Below are 7099 nucleotides of genomic sequence, written 5' to 3' on the forward strand. Positions count from 1 at the left end.
TATATATATATATATATATATATACGTATATATATATATATATATAAATATGATGGCAAATCATAATCTAAACTGGTTACCATAGCTGTCAGATTAATGCAGTGAAGTAGGAATTACAATTTTGCCTCAGAAATATAGTAATGTAAGCAAACACAGTAACAGGAAGTGTAAATATATCAGTAAAGTATCTCAAATTTGTTCTTAACAACAGAACTACTGCATGTACCTGGAGCACTTCTATTGTGCAACATTATTTACTGTGACCACTACATGTACGCCTCGCATCCACATGCGTATGACTGCTACTATTATATTTTTCTACCTCCTATTACTTCCACTTGCTGTCAGCATTTATACTGTTATAAATGATTTTTTCTTTAAAGTTAACCACTCACACCAAAATAACAGAAAGCATAATCAGCGCAAACAGAATAAAAGGAAACTACCAAAGCTACACTGACTGAACTGAAGCAGTAACAGTGATCTGTATGAAATTAAAAGGCCTGAAGAGGAAAAACCTGATAACACCCCAGTGAGGAAAGAAAACACATTAACATGACACAGTAGGAAAAAGACAGGATTAAATGATCCAATTAATGACAGCTGACTTCCATTTAGCTGCTTCAGTTTCAGGGTCCTGGTGTTGAGCATGCCGGCTCACTATCGCACTGCTATGGCTTCCTGGGACATTCAGGCTATTTTTAATATCTTCAGCACATTCCTCAGCTCCTGCTGACAGTGTGATGCTGCTATTTGGACCTTCAGTTGTTGTCTTATTTAATGTCTTATTTACATCCTTCTTTGGATTGTGGGTTCAGAAATAAAACCCTTCTGGTCGTTTTTTCCCAGCAGCCATTTTGACATGTCAAAACACTATGAAGAAAAAGTGTAAGGATTCTAAAATTATGAGAAATATTTTACAAATAATGCAATAAAGCAGCCCCGTTAGCAGCTATCTATTGACAATGACAATTTTATAGAAATATCTAAATGAAATAAAAAAATAATAATGTATAATATAATAATAATATAAAAATAATACTATGATCTACATAGAAAAATATTTTTTCTGGCTTGTCAGAAAATTAAGTTTGAGACTTAGCTTTAGTAGTGGAGGCTTCAGAAATAAACCTTTCATTTGAATTCAGTGTTGGTCATTTCATGTCATTTTTACAATCTTTTGACATCCAGTTGCAAATGTCAGGAACACATGATCCATAAACCATGTGCTTATTTCAATTTCAAGGCAAGGAACTAAACTATTGTTCTGGTTTTAAAGTGTAAATATACATATCTTTTTTATTTTATCTTTTGATTTTCCTTCAAGATCTCTCATTTATTTCACTCAAAACTTTTTGTTTGGGCATTCATTTCATTTTCATTATTTGCATTTGGTCCTATCTGTGAAGTCTACATGGGTATTTGGCCAGATACTGTAGTATATTATTTACTGACTTTGTCATGTCATGCTAAGAAAAAGCTGTCCTTTACATGATTACATCAGACTTACCGTGTTATCATGTCCCCCAAACCAAAGTATCATGTCTATCCACAAACGTTATCCAGGAGTTTGAAAAAGAAGTTTGTTTAAATAGTCGTCACAGTGCTACCAGTGACGCTTATTACAGCAACTCTGATGATTTTCCTCTTTACACACTGAAAGGTTTTTAAGTGTATGATAGCAGTTTGAATTAACCCCTTGGTGATTCAGATTGACTCACTGTTAGCAGTGGACGGAGACATGTACAATCAGTTTCCAGTGAAAGGTGCAGAGGAGCAGTCATGGATTACCATGAAAGATCTGTGAATACCTGGAGGGATGAAACACACTTCTGAGGAAAGATCAGACATGGATAAGTCTGGAAAGTCATTGAATAACATCCAGATAAAGTGGTTGATCTGGAAACATGTGAATCTATACTCTATACTGTGGGGAAGACATTTTTTGTTCACCATGAACAAAATGATTTCTAAGGAATACGCAGTGATGAGAGTGTGCAGAAAAACACAAGGGAAGATCCAAGTTAGCAGAAAACTGTTCTGTACTTCTGCAGGAGTTATTGCCACAAACACCACGGGCAATATTTTAGCATGGAAATCACCACCAAACATTTATTAACCTCAGTCTGTGGAATTTCATGCATGTCTTGTCATGTTTAGAAATCCAACACCATGTAAAATCTCACCCACATGCTACTTGCCCCTTTGGGTTTCTGTGTAACATTGCCCCTCCACCAGTATTTTACCAGTGGCCTGATGGGATTAATTGGTTTTGATGTTATTTAATTTTTGCCTCCAGCTGCCCTTTGAGAGTCAGTGATCTGAACAACGTCAAAGTGTTGCAAAGCCTGATATCTACTGACTCAAGAGTCAGTCACACAAGCGCACCGGGTTTCTGGTATCTGCTGTACCTCGGAAAACCCCCTCTGTTATCTCATAACATCTGCTGGTTGACATTGTGTAAAGCTAGGGATGTTTGACTCATGAAAAATATTTCCAGTTAATTTTAGGAAAATAAGAGCATATAAACATAGAGGTAGAAGGAAAACTATGAGGCGCATTTCTATGGAAAGCCAAAAGTAGAAATCTTTGAAACTGCTGGAGCACATGTGTGTGGGTGGACTAACAGGACTCTGTCACAGTGCTGATTGCGTCATTATTGCTCTTAGTCACAATGAAGTATCAGGGTTTGATCTCAAGAGGGCGCCCTATTCCACAACTCGTCTTCATGCATAAAGAACTGCATGAGAAGTGAATATGAAGCAAATCACTGCCCTTGTAGAGAGATGAAACACAATATGGAGGATGTTTCCCCTTGTATTTTACACTGCAGATTGCTGTATGAGATCATTTCTGAATGATGCTGAATATCATCTTTTTTCAATACAGTTGGGGAAAAACCTCTCACTAATAGGGATCTCCATTATTTTTTAAGTAATTATCCGAACAAAGTGATTGATTTTCACTAAAATCCTCCATGGGAATTGAAGGCAGCAGCAGACAATGGAGAAAAACAGTGGCGGTGCATTCATTTAACATCTGGAGGAATTGTTTCTTTCTTATGGAAAGATTCAAAGAAGACAAAAGCTTGATCAAGACTTGGACAGGCGTGTGTCGTGTGACACATTTTTGCATGACTACACATATTTTTTGTTTATATACTGCATGTGTGGGGCTGTGTACTGGAGGAATTCACCTTAACTGGCAATGGAAATAATCTGATATATATTTAATTAAATGCTACAGTAACTGAAACTCATAAGAGACAAGTTAAAGAGTGCAACATCCATTTAGCATTACTAAGTAAGCTATTTACTCTTAATAGATGGTCTATATTTTGTAATATAGTTGTCCACAGATATGACTTTTAAGTGTTTATTAACGTATCTATTAACTATAACTGCTCACACACATGAAACACATTTAACACAGGTGGAAAACCATTTCACGTGTGAAAATGTCCACATGTATGCAGTATAACTTAGCTGTAATTATATCTAATGATATGCGCTTACACACATGAACAAATGATGGGTTACAGTTGTTAATAGATACATTAATAAACACTTTAAAACTTATTCACATTTGTAAATGTAATTAAAAATGACATTTAACTGTACTAATAGTGATGTAAAACCAGTAAACATGTTGTTGCATATTTGAATTATCATCTTTATTTATTTTATTATATACTTTGTGTTTTTACATAAAGAGACATATTTCTTTTACACATATAGATAATATGGTTAATTTGTATCTGTATATATGTACACCTTAAATAAATCTTACATTAACACCAAGAAATAAAACATTTACAGTGCAAGAATGTTCATTAGTGGTCAACTTTCACGGTGGCTTACCCTGGAAACCACTTTCGATGCCAAGTTTGCATGCCAAACCGTTCTTTCTCTTTGTTGTTTTTTTTTTTTTACATTCTCACGCTCATTCATGCTCTCACAAAAAACATCATGGGAGCTGTGGGGAAAGAAAAATAAATACGTTCATGTCTTGACAGGAGGGTTTTTAGGGTTGAAAGTGCATAGATACAGTATGCACATGTGACCGTAGTGGTAGGTCAAACGCAAGCAAATTACCTCTTAACCTGTTTACACAATGGTTCGATATTTTGGGAAATTACTTTCCACCAAGAGTTAGATGAAAAGATTTGCACCACTGTCATGTCTGCACGGTGAACAAGAAGCTTCTGCTAACAAATGATTGGCTTAGCTTTTGCAGAAAGGAAACAGCTAGTTTGGCTTTCTCGGCTCACAATGAACCCCCTCATAGAACCACACGTGTTGCTTTTCCACTTAAAGCATAAGTTGCTTTGGAAACTTCAGTGGTTCTGGTGATTAAATTTAGTTGGTTTCGACACAGCTCGGCAAGTTGTTTCCTCCTGTTTCCAGTTTTTGGAGCAAAGCTAAGCCAACCAGCTTAGCTTCATATTTACTACACAGGCATAAGAGAGATGGTATCCTCTCACCAACCCTGTGGCAAGAAAGTGAACACGTGCATTTCCTAAAATGTTTAACTGTTCTTTCGAAGAGAGGGGCGAGTAGAAACTAGAGGTGAGATGTGATCATGTTCAGGACAGTGTGTGGGCACTCTGAAGGAAGAGTTTAATGGCAAATGTGCACAGGAGAATTTCACAAAGTACATGAGTCATCATAGAGGCCTTAAATTGAATCTTTGAATCTTGGTGGTGAAAATGTACAATATGAGAGCACGCTACACATAACAGTTTAACATATGAGTTTGCTTTATGCAGGTATCATATTTTGCTTTTTCCTGTGCATTTGCAACCTGAACCAAATGTCAGAAACCACTGTGGCAAAAATCACACACAAGTCCTACATTTGTTATATCCGAGGAGGCAATATGGTATTTAAAGCCTTTATTTTCTTCCCAGAAACTGAATTGAACTGGCATGTTTACACTTTAATGTATGCTAATCAGATTTTGAGTAGTCTAAAAATAAATGCTCTTATTTTGCTGAGTAATATCATGATACAAGGGGCCACCAGCAGACAGTATCTATGTCTGTTTCCATCCACTATTGCAAAAATATAAATCAAAGTGAATGAAATACATTTGTGAACCATTTGGTTATTGCAAAAAACTGGACTTCATATTTACAAAGTAAAGTTCTTGGTGTTATTCTCTGAATTGATGCATAAAAGTGAACATATATAGTTGGATAAGCTCAGCTGTACAGTCAGTGGGTAACCAGCCCAAATTCCTTGCATGCATTTTTCCTCAAACATTCAGAGAATCTATTTACTATTATTTTACAGTTAGTTCCTACTAAGCTGCTGTACAGTGGCTGTGTTGAGGTAAAGCGGGTGTTTCTGGCCAGCTCTAACAGGAAGGGGTTGTAGGTTAGTTTTAGGAGAAATAGTCCCCCCGTTTTTTTTTTTCTCGTGGGGGGTTTTGGACCACGTCGGACAGGAAGGACAGCGGGGGACAGACACATGAAGGGGTGGGTGGGGGGTGCAATTTTCAACGGTGACACACACGGTATATTGCTGTTAAATCTGTGGTTTCCACATTCTATGTAGCTTAAAGAGAGATTGTGATTATGCTTTCTATTTCCAGTATAAAACACACATTGGTGTATATTTTTCTTTTGCAGTTAGTTGCAAAATACTGGTAGTATTACCTCTATTCATAGATAAATTTAAGGAATGGTCATTGTGTGATAACTTCAAATGCAGTTTGCACACATGCACACAAAAGCACCTTTGATTCGAAAAGAAATTGCACAAGTTTGATAGATATCATTGACCATACATGTTGACATTTTCTACATAGAGACTGAACACGGGTTTGCATTAAGAAGTTATGAAACATGTTTGAAAACATTTTGGTATACAACTTCTTAAATGTTGATTGGTATTATTCACCTGCAAGTGTATTTTTTTTTTTAACATGCAGTTGACTCCTTGAAACTACTACCCCAGGAGCTTGACTAGCCGGTGAGTTGAGCCCAGTTCTACTGTGAACAAAGCACTACACATTGACTAATCTAAATCAACCATGACGCTTAAACACTGTTAAGTTTTTTCAAATGTATTATTTTGACATTGACTTCATTATGGAACTTTAATGAGCCTAAATTACTCATGCTTTTTTTCCCCAACCAGTGAAAGATATTGAAGGCTAGCATATATTTTGAGAGGCTAAACTTCAGTTAGGCTTTTTTTTTCTTGCCTTTATCAGTCGGTGCGTGTGAAGCATGAGAACGTCTGTACAATTAGAACGTGTGTTCAGTGGCAAAAGAAAAAAAAAAAGAAAAAGAAAAGAGGAGCAGATTGTCAAGAGGACTCTACACCAACTAATACTGCTACAGTACATCTAATGCTACTTCTATAGATTTCATGAAAATGAATCCAAAAATTTTAAAAAAGAAGAATCCTCTGAAGTAACATTCAGTGGTGAAAAAAACTGGCAGGGGAGAGGGGAAGCTTAAACCCGTCACTCAGACTGGGCACAGATGAATTTACAGAAAAGGAAATAACACAGAAGAATTTTGTCTGCCCAGCAATAGTCTTTCAAGAACAGCAATCCCTTGTTGCTCAGGTGCGAAGCCCACAAGAGAATCTTTTCGCTAGATACCATCAGACGAGAAACACGTTGGGAACAAAATCTTCATCCACACGGTCTGCCTTTTCCCCATCCACAAATTCCTCTTCGCTCTTGGTGACAGCATCTTAGTCTGTTGAACTAGTTCGAATATACTTGCAATTTTCAGCTCAGTCACTGCATTTGTTATTAAGAGTTTTATTCAGTGTATCTTTAGTTTTTTTTTCCCCCAAAAGTTCACAGGAGGTCATTCTCCTCAACCTACCATGCGTAGTCTTGATTTCAGCTCATCTAATGGCATAATGACACTAATGGCATGCATAATGTTTCTATATTTGGCTGATACACCTATAACTCCCCTCACCTGCCAGTTAAATAAGAATCATAAATAAAAATCCACTCAGGTTCGGCCTGTGCTTAACCAGCCAAGCCAAAGTCTCGTGCCCTTGTTTGTTTAACTGCTCCCCGCCACCACCTGCTCACTGAACACATCAGTAGATTCCTTTTTTTTTTTTTT

General features: G+C 36.7%; 1 protein-coding gene across 1 annotated transcript in view; it reads right to left on the bottom strand.

Moving 5' to 3' along the window:
* The window catches only part of LOC111649892 (sodium/potassium/calcium exchanger 2-like), a 56530-nt gene that overhangs the window by 8380 nt on the left and 41051 nt on the right, over positions 1-7099 (bottom strand). The gene's annotated exons all lie outside the window — the stretch shown is intronic.

Source organism: Seriola lalandi, unplaced genomic scaffold (assembly GCF_002814215.2).
Source record: "Seriola lalandi dorsalis isolate HSWRI2012SDOR001 ecotype SW California unplaced genomic scaffold, Sedor1 jcf7180002052086, whole genome shotgun sequence".
Classification (NCBI taxonomy): Eukaryota; Metazoa; Chordata; class Actinopteri; order Carangiformes; family Carangidae; genus Seriola; species Seriola lalandi.